The sequence below is a fragment of the Talpa europaea genome (assembly GCF_964194135.1).
Source record: "Talpa europaea genome assembly, chromosome: 7".
NCBI classification, from domain to species: domain Eukaryota; kingdom Metazoa; phylum Chordata; class Mammalia; order Eulipotyphla; family Talpidae; genus Talpa; species Talpa europaea.
The window spans coordinates 8,870,974-8,885,438 of record NC_140074.1 but is presented as its reverse complement, the minus strand read 5'-3'; the positions used below and the strand labels follow the sequence as shown (position 1 = coordinate 8,885,438).

The 14,465-nt window shown below is 40.4% G+C and overlaps 1 pseudogene across 1 annotated transcript; it reads left to right on the top strand.

The window, feature by feature from the left end:
* The first annotated feature begins 7,602 nt into the window (after positions 1-7,602).
* On the top strand, positions 7,603-8,604 carry LOC311172787 (olfactory receptor 1J2-like; annotated as a pseudogene). The gene has a single exon. The product of its transcript is annotated as an olfactory receptor 1J2-like (transcript).
* The last annotated feature ends 5,861 nt before the right edge of the window (positions 8,605-14,465 follow it).

Sequence of the window (14,465 nt, the reverse complement as noted above, 5' to 3'; positions counted from 1 at the left end):
TGTCTGTCACAATATTGTGCTTAATGATCTGTCTAATTTTGTATCCCCATGATTATTTCTGATTTGTTTAGCAGCTGCAGATGCAGAAGATTGATTCATATGCAGTCACAGATGACTGATTCATATGCAATATGAATGTATTGATCACTAAGAGATGTCCAATTAAATTCATGACAATTTCTTTATGAAACTTACATCAGATCTTGCACAAAACCAAGTTTAGCCATGATCTGAATGTCTCAAGTTATTTAGCTGCCATGTGGCATCACATTGGCTGAAGTGCAACTTAAAAGCCAAAAGTAATTTTTAGAGGAATTCTAATCATTTCAATGTCCCTAAAATAGCCCATATGAGACCTTTTTCTTCATTAATTCAAAAGAGCACCTGCACCCATATGTTTATAGCAGCACTATTTACAATAGGTAAGCTATGGAAATAACCCAAATGCCCAAAAATAGATGACTGGATCAAGATGTGGTACATGTACACAATGGAATATTACCCAACAATCAAAAAAGATAAACTCATGCCATTTGCAGCAACACAGATAGAGCTGGAAGGGATCATGCTCAGTGAAATAAGCCAGAAAGAAAGAGAGAAAGACCAGATGGTCTCACTCATAGCAGTAATTTAGGAAACCTAAATAAGGGACCAGGAAAAACACTAATTATAATAAAGTAAAAATCAAAATCAACAAGCAACTATAAACCAGAGACACACTATGAGGGGGGAGGGGAGGAAGGAGTAGGATCAAAATGGGGAGGAGGGGGTTGAGAATTGTATGGGGACTATAACCAAGATGAAAATGCATACATTGTGCAAAAATGAAAAATGTAAAAAGATACAAAAATTAAAAAATAATAATAAAAATTTTAAAAAGATCTGTTTCTTAAATCAAAATAACAGCATTCACTGTTAACATATCAAAACTAAAAAAGCTATATTGAAATAATGTATTTTATAATACATTATTATAAGCAGAGGAAAAACAGAATGTCATTAAAAAAAAAAACATGTATAATGCCACTGATAGAAGTGGCATGATAAATTCAGAGAGAAAATGAGAGAATCTTCATTTCTGAGGCAGAGCTACGGCAATTGGCTAGCCCTAAAGGAAAAATAGCATTATATCCCCACCTCACACCATTCATTTAAAAAATTATAGAAGAAAATTTTGTAGGTTATGTCTATGACCTTAAGATAGTAACACATTTTTAATTAAGATCCCTAGGAATATAACATAAATACAAAAGCTAATACTATATGATTATATTGTATTTACCTATATTAACATAAAGTTAGATTAATATGACCACCACTCCAGCAACACCTTAACAACAAAGCCACAAAAAGACAAGTCGTATAAGTAGTCAGTTAACTGCCTATAATATCTGGAACAAGGTATAAAATTAGAATAGTTATGAATGTTTCACCATTAGGTCTCCCAGAAAAAGGTGAAAGATAGTTTTCTACTTAGTGTTGGAGACAGAAGACTTACTGCACAGATTCCAATGCCTTGGACACAACCCTACCCCATGATTGTAAATGGATTATGTCTCTGGTGAATCCTCTCACCCCCCATGCCTCTGGCCTGTACCCCAGCTCTTGTATAAATAAAATAAATCTTTAAAAAATAAACACGTAAATAAATAAACAAATAAATAAATGAAACTGTTTTCCCATTGTATTAGATGCCCTAATGAAATATAACCTCAAGTAGCACAGCACTTGCAGCTTGAGAGTACACATGCACTTTAAGATGTAAATCAGAGAGTTTAAGGATGACTGAAAAATTTATGATTTCAGGGTATGTGCCTAAATGATGATATCAATAATAATAATAACAATAAATTATAATAACAATAATATGTAAGTCACGTTTTATTGTGTGAATAACAGAGGCCCACTGCTGTGATATCTACTTCATATCTTATCAGTATATCAGGACCACAAAAAGGTCATTATTCTCATTTAACCAGTTAGAAGCTAGGGCTTAAAGAGCATAAACACTTTGCCCAAAATCACACATGATGAAAGTGATGAACATATCAGATCACTAAGTCTCAGATTTAACTGATTTCAAATCCACGTTCTAACCACCAGGCTATATTGCCTCTAACAGAACATGTTTTGATGGAAAATAGATTTCTAGATATGTGCTCCTCATTAAAAACATGGGATCCATAATTCCCCAAAAGCTTTTGCATGGATACTACTGCCTCAACCCTTAATCAGATGATTGGAAGCAAATAGACTAGAACAGCAACTACTGGATTTACAAAAATAGATGCTCATAAAGTAAATTTCTCAGTCTTCCAGGACAAAAGATCAGACTCTGGCCAACGTTTTTGATAGCCTAGTAGCTTCTATCAATAAGGGATGGTGAAGGCAACTGTAGTACACATTTGTTGGAAGTAACATCACATAGCTAGTAAAATAAGTTCATGAAAATTTTATATTTGAAAGAACAAAAAAACTGTATATAGGCATGTTTACAACTACTTGCAAAAAACACATATTGTTACCATTAGTTTTAAACTTGGCAGTCTGGATGCAGACCAGATCTTCAGTAAAACAATGAAAGAACATTTACCTAAAGAAGAAAGTACAGACCCCAAGAAATTATAATTATTATGTCCTCCTAACTTACTTTAGGTGATATTGCAAAATTATATAAAGAAACTGGCATAAAATTGTAAGATATTGTAAAGAACCCTCCCACACACACACACACACACACATATGCTAAATGAAGTCTCTAAGCACTGCCCTTACCGAGCTCAGGAGTAATAAATTCAAATACTACCAGCTCCAGAAAAAGACCTAATTTTTCATTTTCTCTCCAACAGACTTCAAATTTGGACAGGGAAAGGTCATGAGCAATAACCTAAGTGGAGAACAGAGGCAACAACAGAGGTCTCCCTCTTTACCAGCCAGGATGGGAACCCAAGGGACCAATGCCACAAGTTTCTGGTGAAGGACAATTTGGGACTAATTATTGACTTTCCTTTAGCCATCCCCAATGGAGATGTGTCTTTGCCAGATTCTAAAGATAGTCAACTCCTTTGGGAATATAAATGAGGAGTCTTATTATTTACAGACTCATTTATTTATAAAGACTCTCCACTTTCATTTTTTTTAAATTTATTTATTTACGCAAACAAGAACTGGGGTGTAGGCCAGAGGTGCGGGAGGTGAAAGTATTCACCAGAATCCTCTCCAGAGACAAAGTAGGGAGCAGAACAGGCAGATCTACTGAAATACACTGCTGAGGGGAGCAGCGGAGGGTGGAGGGGACAGGAGAAGTCTGCTGTGCCATGTGGGTCAGCTCCCTGGCTGGGGGATTGAACTCAGGCCATCACAGAGGTGACAGAATGATAGCACTGAGACTTAACACCTAGGCTACCAGGAAGGCCCCAAGAATCTCCACATATATAAGCTCATTTGATTCTCTCAGTAATTCTTGAATTAGAGAGTATTTCCCCCATTTTATTGAGTTGGAGAATGACTCAGAAGAGAATGGCCAAAAGGGATTCAACCCATAAACTGCAAGCCTAAAACCTGGTTCCAGTGCACCCTGAGGTCTCTCTTATAACAGGGAGCTCTGTCTCAGATGCCACCTCTCTCCACTCATTCAATCTGGAACTTTGAGGAGAGTTGCTACGTGTCCCCAGGGAATAAAAACACTTATCAAAGAATAGCTGAATTTCTATTGCTCACAAATAGAGGTTTTTTTTCCCTTCTTACAAAAACACCTGAATACATGCAGGGATTTTTTTGACCAGTTATGACACATACTAGCTGGCACATTACTCAGGGCTTAAAATATATTCTTCTTCCTTAAGAAGCCTTCAGGAACCTGTTACATTTAGATATGTAAACACTGAAAAGAGATACAGAATTAAGTGGAGGAGATAGTATTTCATTCATTATATTTTAATCGTTCATTCTTTCATTTACTTATTCATAAAAATATTATGTACCTTTTATGTGTCATGAGTTTTGTGAGTACTGTGAGTGAAGATTTGAGAACACAGTATTTTTTTCCTCTCTCTGAAAGAGCTCCCAATATCTCCCAAGATAGACAAAATTGTGTGTCCCAAAGGTGAGTGTTAGGTGCTATGGGAGCAAGGAGGTTCAGAGTATCAAATGCAAACACAAGGATTAAGCAAGGCAAACTGGTAGGAATTTATAAAGAAGCAGAAACCCAAGAGAACCCAAACAAAGGGAGATGTGTACAGCACAGAGACAGAGCATTTGCAAGAGATAAAGACACATATGTCATAGCAGGAATTTAGAAAACCTAAATAAGGGACCAGGAAAAAGACTAATTATAATAAAGTAAAAATCAAAATCAACAAGCAACTATAAACCGGAGACACACTATGGGGCGGGGGGGGGGGGGGAGAGGGGAGGAGGGATTAGGGTCAAAATAAGGGGGTGGGGCGGGAATTGTATGGGGAATATAACCAGGATGAAAATGCATACACTGTACAAAAATGAAAAATGATGTAAAAAGTATATAAAATAAAAAAATAAATACTTCAGAAAAAGAAAAATAGACATATAAAAAGGATAATCAACAGAGGAGAGAAAGGATGATAAACTTGGCAAACTATTTTTTTAAGATTTATTTATACAAGAATCGGGGTACAGACCAGATGTGTGGGAGGGCAAGAGGATTCACCAGAGACAGAGTGGGGAAGAGAACAGGCAGACTGATGAAGTACACTGCTGAGGGGAGCAGAGGGCAAGAACAGGAGAGGTCTGCCTCACCATGTGGGACCCTCGCCGGTGGGCCGGGATCGAACTGATGCTACAGAGGCTGCAGACAGCTTCACAGCTCGGCGCTCAACCGCCTGCGCCACCCGGGGACGCCCAAACTTGGCAAACTATTATCAGAAAAATTAGAGTGGCTGAAATGTACACTTCAACAGGGGAAAAGGCTCAGAATGAGACCAGAGAAATTAACAGAAATGAGCCGCTCAGAACCTTGGAAGCCATGCTGAACAATCTACTTTATTCAGTAAAAAAGAGAGAGCCCTTACAGGATCTGAAGAGGAAAAATGACAGTGCCATATTCAAAACTATTCCTATAGATGAAGAATGAATAACAAGCCTGTGCTAGCAGTGGGAAGGTGGAATTTCAGCAGGGCAAGGATGGCTCGATGCCCATAAGCAAGGAGACAAGCTAGGAAGTCGTCACAATTGGTTAGGTAACAGATGACTGAAGTGTGTCTAAGAGACACAATAGAGTTGGAGATGATTATATGGATTTCAGCCTGCACAATCTTTCTTCTTTCTACAGCATTCTTCTTTCTTCATCTAATCTAAAGTGTCTCCATTCTGTCTCAATGTATTCCGGTCTGTCCAAAGCCACCAGACATACATATCCAAGCCTTTTCGTCTGTTTGACCTACCTACTTTCCCTACCTTGGGGTTCCCATCCCCAGTGCACCCAGTATCTGGAGTGTTTTTCCCAGAAAACCCAGTAGTAGTAGCCAAATTAGCTTATGGTCCACTTTGAGTTTGCTAAGCTGGACCAGCAAATATCCTGCTAATTTTCTTCTCTGGGCTTTGCCTGGAATGTTGTTGGACTTAAAGAGTGCTGAGCTGAGTCTCTAGAGTCCTTCCACCCCAAAGTACATGAAGTTGTGGCAGCTGTACGGGGTTGTCACAGTTAGGAACAGGTGCCTGGATGTCAGCTTTGCTCTAATCCAACTACTACCTCTTAAACCCACATATTAGAAAGGTCAAAATAAACCCTCAAAGATTATTATCTCCTTCTGAGGCATACAGAGGGTTCAGAACAGGGGAGGAAAGGGCACAAGGGAAAACAGTGATGACTGACAGGTGATATGGTGGTAGGAGAAATACAAGGATGTAACAAAACCTAAGGGGGGAACCAAACCTGAGGGGAGAAATGATTTAAGAAAATCATTTTTTTTTAGAAAAATATTATTACCTTCTATGCTGGAGGACTGTGGGTGCCATGGCGGTGGGTGTGGTGTGGTAACATACCCTGAAAAGATGTGATCCTATATTTCTGAATTATATATGGTATTATAAACCAATGTTTTCTCAATTTTTAAAAAAAGAAAAGAACTATCTCAAGTTATCAACGCTTCTTTATTTGTCCTATACATCCCATCCCTAAGAAGCACAATGCCACAATAAAAGTAATTTTCTTCAAAAGATCAGCTTGAAGGAATCTAAATCTTTTCAATTTTTCAGTCAATTTTTTCTGGATTGTGTGTGTCAACATTTTTTTCTTTGGCATCTTTTTTATGCTGCTTTTCCTACTAAATGTTTTTCATTCTTCCTGCCTTATCTTCCTTCCTTGGAAACTATTTTAAGTTCTACCTAAATCCCCAGAGGTCACGAAGTCATGTGGCTCTCTTTATTTGGACATGGTTAGCGCCAGGAATTGTCTTTTATCCTCCCTGGGGTTTATCCGGTGCCAAGGCTGGGAAGACAGAGCCTAGAACAGAGGACACTGCAGGTGCCTGGAGAGTACTTCTCCATGGGCTCATTCTCAGAGGGTTCCAACACAGATGCCTTCACAGGACACCCTTCCTGGAAGAGTCAAGGTGGGAACCTGGGCAAATGATCCAGGTTTGATGGATGTCTTCAACTGAAAATTACAAGTTATACTTCCTACTCCGTAGGGTTCTCTCCTTGGGTGGTTAAATTCTTCAACTCATAGATTTGATGCTGATAAATAGAAATGCGAGTCTGAGTTTATTTATAGCCTTTCTCTTTGATGCCCAAGAAATGCCTAGGACCTTGGAAGCTAATGTTCAGCTCCCCTAAAAAGAATTTCAAAACACATTTACCTGCCAAACACTGGATCATAAATGCAAGCAAAGTCAGTATTGGGGATGGAATGGGTTTTTTCCCAAAAAATACATGGATTTATATATCAGTATAAAGAGAAAGAAAACTGACTTGGGCATGGAGAGGAAAAGATAAATAGAGAGGGAGGGAGGGAGGGAAGGAAAGGATCAGAGAGAAACAGAGAGGAGGAAGTGGCAAACAGAGATATAGAGGAAAGAAAATGAGAACTGAGAGAGCAGGGAAGAAAATATGAGACAGGAGGAATACACAGAAGAGAGAGAAAGGGAGAAAAGCAAAAAGAGAGAAAAGTGAACCAAAAGATAAAAGCAGAGGTAGGGGGAGGCAGATTCTTGCAGATTCACTTGTTTTGGATCCTGCCTGAGAAAAGCAGATGGGACAGCCCAGAACCTGCACACACACTTCCACTTGCCACCATTCCAAAATGGCTTCAGTGTAACCCAGAATTTCAGAGGGCTTCTTCTGTTAACAATGGTTTTTGAAGTCAAATCTTCTGAAGGTTGCTGGGCCGTGGTGGATGACCTGGAATCTCACCGCAGAGCATTATGGGACAACAACATGCTGAGTCATTTTCTGCGGTCTGGTCCTAAGTGTCACAGATCTGAGATTCCTACTGTTCTTTACCAAAGAAAACCTCTCTCGCACATACCCTCATCGACAGTTTTTCTATTCCCTTATGTATCAGTATGTAAGAAACGGGTAATTTTCTATTTTCTGAAATGCAGTGTTTGCTTATGATGGATAAAGATGGTTCTCTCTGAGTCCTTAATTCTCAACTATTCTTTTTCTTTCATCCCCAACAGAGGAAAGAGTAGTTTGAGGTGGGAGAACCAGAGCAGCATGCCCGAGTTCCTCCTCCTGGGGCTCCCCATCAGACCAGAGCAACGGGGCTTGGTCTTCGCCCTGTTCCTGGGCATGTGCCTGACCATGGTGCTGGTGAACCTGCTCATCATCCTGCTCATCAGGCTGGACTCACGCCTCCACACCCCCATGTACTTCTTCCTCAGCCACTTGGCCCTCACTGACGTCTCCTTCTCAGCTGTCACTGTCCCTAAGATGCTGATGAGCATGAACATCATGAACATCCCCTATGCAGGCTGCATTTCCCAGGTGTAGTTTTTCATGTTTTTTACTGACCTGGACAGTTTCCTTATTACATCAATGGCATATGACCGCTACATGGCCATCTGTCAACCCCTGCGCTACACCACCATTATGAGTGAGGGGTTGTGTGCCTCACTAGTAGCTACATCCTGGATCCTGTCCTGGGCCAATGCCCTTTCCCATACCCTCTTCCTGAACCAGTTATCCTTTTGTGCTGACAACACCATCCCCAACTTCTTCTGTGACACTAGTGTCCTGCTCAAGCTCTCCTGCTCATACACCTTCTTAATAAGTTGTCATGTTCACAGTAGGAATGGTGGCCACCGCCCTGCCATTTGCAGGTATCATGGTCTCTTATGGCTACATTGGGGCAACAATCCTGAGGGCCTCATCAACCAAGGGGATCTACAAAGCTTTGTCCACAAGTGGCTCCCACATCACTGTGGTTTTTCTGTATTATGGGGCAATGTTTGGGCAATACTTCTTCCCCACACTGAGCAATTTCATTGACAGGGACATCATTGCAGCTCTCATGTACACAGTGGTCATGCCCATGTTGAACCCCTTTACTACAGCCTCAGGAATAGGAAAATAAAAGAGGCCCTCAGAAAACTCTTCAGTAGACCAACGTCTTCCTCACAGTGACATTCAACTTAATTTCAACTGGGACCTTATTTTAATTATCTCATGTATTTGATTTTTCCATTTGACTATATCTCAAAATGTTTGTCCCCAAACCCTAAGACAAAAGAAGGCATGTTGAATGTACTTAGTGCATTTTTGTTCACCAGAATTTCATGCTTTTATTGATAATGCTCTCATTTATAAGTAAATTTTGATTAACAAATGCTAAATTAATTCTATTACTTATGTCTGCTACTGGGGGAGACATAAATAATACAATAATATAAGTTTGGTGATTCTTTATTTGAGAACTTTTAGACATGCTAATACTTTTGGCCCTTAATCTCAGGCTTTAATACACCCTAGAATACAAAGAATTAGCTATATTAATTCTCCATACTCTCTTATGCAGACTAAAGGGTTTTCTTTTTATCTTTGAATTTATTGAATTCAAAGAATACAGACTTGTCCCATAGATGAGAGGACATACATTACTTTCTGTTCAGGGTATAAAATTTTAGAATAGCAATTCTGAGAAACTTAAGGCCTTGCAGGAGACTGAATTCTCTGGAGACCCTTCCTGGGCAAGCACTATGTGTTTGATATTACTTAGTTCCCATAAATAATCATTCACAAAAGCATGCATCATTCTGGCCCCATTTTGAATATAACCAAATTATAGTACAAACTCTCTGAATGCACCATTACAGTCCTACAACTGCCACTCCTGATTCAGCACTGACTACTCTTCATGACATTACTACATGAAAAAGAAAAACAGAAGTTCTTAAACCCTCATGCACCTAAGAAGTCTTAGAGATTTGTTAACACACTGATTTCAGGAACCAATAATCATGAATTCTGATTCTGTGGCTCTGGGATGGAGAACAACAGAGCTTGCATTCCTAACACGTCCCATGTGATGAGAATGCAGTAAATTGGTGAGCTGTTATTTGAAGAGCATTACTGTAAAGAATTGAATCTTAGAAGCTATGAGGGAGGCACCTTTATAATGTCATACATGAATTCTGGTGGTAGATAAAGTGAAACAAGTATGTTGGAGTTATTTTAGTAACAGAGAAATTAATGTTTCATCTTGGTAATTTCATATTCATTCCAACTTCAATAAATTCCCTTGTTTACTCTCTAACAGAAGAGATTGTCTCCTGAGCTATCATATTTTCTTTCCTCTTTCATAGAGAACAAACTTATCTCAGATATTATAAATCATGTTTTGTATTATCTTATCAAACTACAGAGTCAATGAAAATGAAGCCAAAGCTTTGAAAAAAATTTACATCCTACGACCACTGGTATCTTCCTTTTTCTTTTATTTTGTAAAGATTTATTTATTTATGCATATAAGACCTGGGGTGCAGGCCAGAGGTGTGGAGGCAGGAGAGGATTCACCAGAGACAGAGTGGGGAACAGTACAGGCAGACTGACTGAAATACACTGCTGAGGAGAGCAGTGGGCAAGTCAGGAGAGGTCTGTTGTGCCATGTGGGTAGCTCCCCGGCCAGGGATAGAACTCGTGCCACAGTGGCTGCGAACAGCTTCATAGGTTGCATCATAACCCCTTGCACCACCAGAGAGGCCCGGTAGCTTCCTTTTTCTATTAAGGCTTGTGAGATTTCAGTGCCACATGTAACTTCGCTGTCATTCAGTAACATTTTCATATTTTTCACTAGCAATTATTTCATATGATACCCAGAAAAGTGTATTTGCTATAAAGCATGATTTCAGAGTATCCATACCTCCACATAGGGACACTTGAGTTCTTCAGAGGACACTGAAAATTTTATATCATATGAGCTCATTAATATCCAAAAGTCTTCATTTAATGTACTATTTTTCTTGACATAAACCCTACAATAACTTCATCTTAAATCCATTATTATTATTATCATTATGTGCATCAAGCTTTTACCAGTCTTTTCATCTCCTTTCATTGCATCTGCTCTGTAAAAAAGGCAGTAAGTTCACCCAACTTTATACACAAATAAAAAGCAATTTAGTATGCACCCAGCAGTTGCAGTGACATTTAAGGCTATGGTGATGTCCCAAACTCTATGTCTGAATGTGAGGATGGATATCAAAACTTATTAAAGAGTTTTTTTGATACTTGTGTGGAATATGACAATAACAGCATTCTTTTAGTATTTATTTAAGTTCATTCCATAAAGCTTTGAGTAGAGTATGGGTAAATGCAAACAATCTAGTTATGCTGGCTGTTTTTCCATAGGGTTCAATCTGAACTTCCATTTCTCAAGTATTCTCACAGGCATTTTCAATGTTAGGTTATTCTCTTTTGAAAATGGCAAGAGTCATAGTCCCTGAGGAACTAGGACAAGGGAGCCCATGAGCATGGATGCACTGAATGATATTAAAGTACCCTTGACAAAAGAGATATCTCGAGGCATAGTATGATAGTTAACTAAGTTTCATAGTGGATCTTTGATTTTAATCAATAGGACACTGACTAAAAATCTATAAGTTAACAATATATGTATCAGTATGCTGAGAAATAGAAATGTAAATAAGGCCACAATGATTATAGAAAGGAAAACTGTAAAATGCAGGAGGAAATAAATGCCTTTTATATAAATGTAAATGGGATAAATAAAAATCATTTTATAAGGATAAAATACGAATAATGGAAGGGTGAAGTACTTTGGCTTTCTCCTTCGTTTTCATGTCTCTGTTACCAGGAATGCCATCATACAGCAGGATTAATTTTATAAGCACCAACCATAAAGGAATTTCTATTTGAAAGAGAAAATCCCTCTTCACAGCCTAAGCCATGACCTAACTAGGAGAAACAGGAATGTGCTAGGGAAGGGCCAGTAGGAGCTCTTTCCCCATCTCCTTGTGGATTCAAACTCACAGGACATTCCCCCTAAGTGCATTCTTCCTAAGGAAAGCTTTTCCTGCAAGTCTGCATGGAGAATCCTCTGCCTCAGAGCCATGAGGCCAGATCTGGTGAAGAAGGCTCTCTGGAGGTGGAGCTGGGATCTGCATCCCTAATAAGCTCCCTAGGTGCTTCTGCTGAACATCAAGGTTAAGGGACCACGCCCTAGGGCATCTGTCCTGGAGGGAATAAGAAGAAAATCAAGCAATTAAAACATGTCTAGTGCTTGTCTCTAGCCAAGAGCTTAATGGCTGTCCCCTTTGTTCCTCTCCGGGGTGGGTAGAGCAAAGTCTTCACTTCTTCATTCTTGAATCTGATGATTTGAGAGGAGCGCGCTCCAGGCTCAGGGCTTTTCTCTCTGATATCAATGAGAAGCTTAGGACTGTGGAAGTTGTAGGGTACATCTGATCTCTGGGTCTCCTATAGAAAAGCTGAGAAACTTGTCCAGACTCCTCGGAACTAGATGACTTGAGAGAACTGGACCCTTCATCAGGAGCAGGGTGGGGTGTGTGTGTGTGGGGGGGGGGGTGTGCGCGCGCACCCGTGTGTGTGTGTGTGTGTGTGTGTGTGTGTGTGTGTGTGTGTGTGTGTCCCTTACCTTCATGAGGGCTTGAACCTTGAACCCAGGAAAGATCTACTATCCAATTGCTTTTGCTTTGTTCCATCAAAGATAAGACAGCGAGTGAGCTTCTTCGAAGCCTAGACATTCTTGCATTTTACATTTAGTGAAAGCAAAGCCACCCCACATAGGGCACCTCCTAGGAGTGAGGAGTCTTACATCTGTGGCTTTGTTTAATTCTTACTGTATTTAAGGACTAATTTCCTAATTTGGGGGAGCAAAACCTTAGGCTCCAGAAATGTGACAGCTTGACAATGACATAGATCCAACAAATGGTGGAGAGGGGATTTGAATTCATTGTGCCTGACTCCAAATCATAGGTTACACCAGCAAGAGCTCTCAGCCTTGCTGTCCAGGGAATGTCAGTTGTCAGGAAGCAAAGACCGGATGTAGTGTAGTGAGAGTCTATATATGGTCTTTACATAGAGCTCATGCCAAAAAAGTAAAAATGAAAAGGTATGGCCGCATCGGACATGTTATTGAAATCTAGAATGCATAGAGTAGGTAAGTTTACAGGTTCAGAAAGGACAAATCCTCTTTACAAACATGAAAGGAAGCAGAGAGAATGGGGAAAGAGGGAGACGCTGAGACCGCGGGGTGTCCAGTGTGGCTCTACCAGGAAGGACGTGGCTGGACGCTTCTGTGTCCCTGCATCATCCTGTGTGTCTGCGACTTCTGCCTGCGCCAGGTCAAGATCCCCAATGAAGGACTTGGTGGCACCTGAAGTGCTCAGTAGCTGCCTACTGGGAGGAGCTACTCAGGGGGGAGAAATACAGGTCTCCGGAGTGGAGGGCAGGAGAATAACCATAACCTGTGCCGCCGTAGTAGTGCTCACGGATGTTCTTATTAGTGTTTACAGGATTCTCCACCCTAAGGCTCGTAGTCCTGTAGTGTGTAAGACTTACAGTGTAGAGACGAGGAGACTGAGGTTCAGACAAACTGGGTCACTTGCCCCAAACTCAGAAAACATGGAGTGACCTGGCCAGGATTTGAATCCATCTCTACTTTTAATGCTTTCCCCAGTGTCTCACATTGCTCTCAGACTTGGGGTTCTAGCCGTAGGTCCCCATCAGGAGTGCCAAAATTCTTGATTGAGCAATACAGATGGGAACCCTGATCGTTTTCTTTGGGGTGCATCCAGAACGCAGTTGTGTGGCTGCTTCTCAGTAAGTTTAAAAAGGAAGGTGTTATGGACACAAGGAAAGAAGGCTGCTCGACACACCAGTTGAGAGGCAAAGGCTTTTAAGCCCGCATTGAGCAGGGCAAGCTCTTTCGAATTGTTCTTCCAACTAGGAGCTATTATAACGAAACCCCAACTGCCTGCATTCGCTCCCCCATGCAGGCTCATACAGTCATTCAACGCTGATTTTTGGCTTAAAGGAAGACACGGTGAAGACACGGTGAGCTCACCTGCTCCTTTCCTACTTACCATGCAGGTGGTGGCGACTTAGGACTGAGAATATTTTACTGGGTAGGTACTGTTGCAGGAGGGCACACACAGATTTTACAATAAACAAAGCTTTGCTGACCAGAGCACCTGGATATATCTGGAAATCTTATGGGGCAGGTTAGCACGTAGATCAATCTGGAAGAGCCCAAGTGAGGTTGCTAAAGAGGGGGTGTGGGCACCTCATTGGCTGTTTCCAACATCTCTCAACAACAGCCCTTTCTGTCACAGACTGTGGATTGTTAGGGTGTCGGGAGAGCTTGTTGAATCAGGGGGAGATTGTAGTGTCATCTAAAAGAGATAAATGTGATTACAAGTAATTAATGTGTAACCACCAGTTAAATGTTTACAGTTTTACATTTTAGTGGTATTGCGAGGCTGAGCTCTGAGAAACTCTGAGTGCAGTCAACAGAAGTTCTTATCTCTTCAGTTTTCACACAGAATGGAAATCCATTTCTTTAGGATCCATTTCCCTTTGGGCTTGTGGTGTTGGAAGTTCCTCCCTGTACTTCACCTTTTAAGGGATTCTGAAGTCCAATTTCAAAACTTTAGTGTTACACTTGACGTATAAGTCTAGCCAGAGGATTGTTTTTAAAGTACAAAATTGAATATATATTAGCTTAATACTCTTGGCTGAAACAACGTGAAGCTTTCTTTTTGCTGACTGGACAAAGATGTCATCTGAACCTATTTCTTTTTTACATCAAGCTCTTCTCTGTTGGCAAATTCTCTCATTTTAAATGATAATATCATCCACTTTAGATGTTTGTGGGAACAGTGCAGTGCGGGCAAACATGGTCTATGCCCCAGTGGAAAAGCTCCCATGTTGACCTGCAGGTTATGGCTCAGCAACAGTTTCTACCTTCTTGCTTTTCTTTCATCCCCAGCAGACAAGAGTAGCGGCCG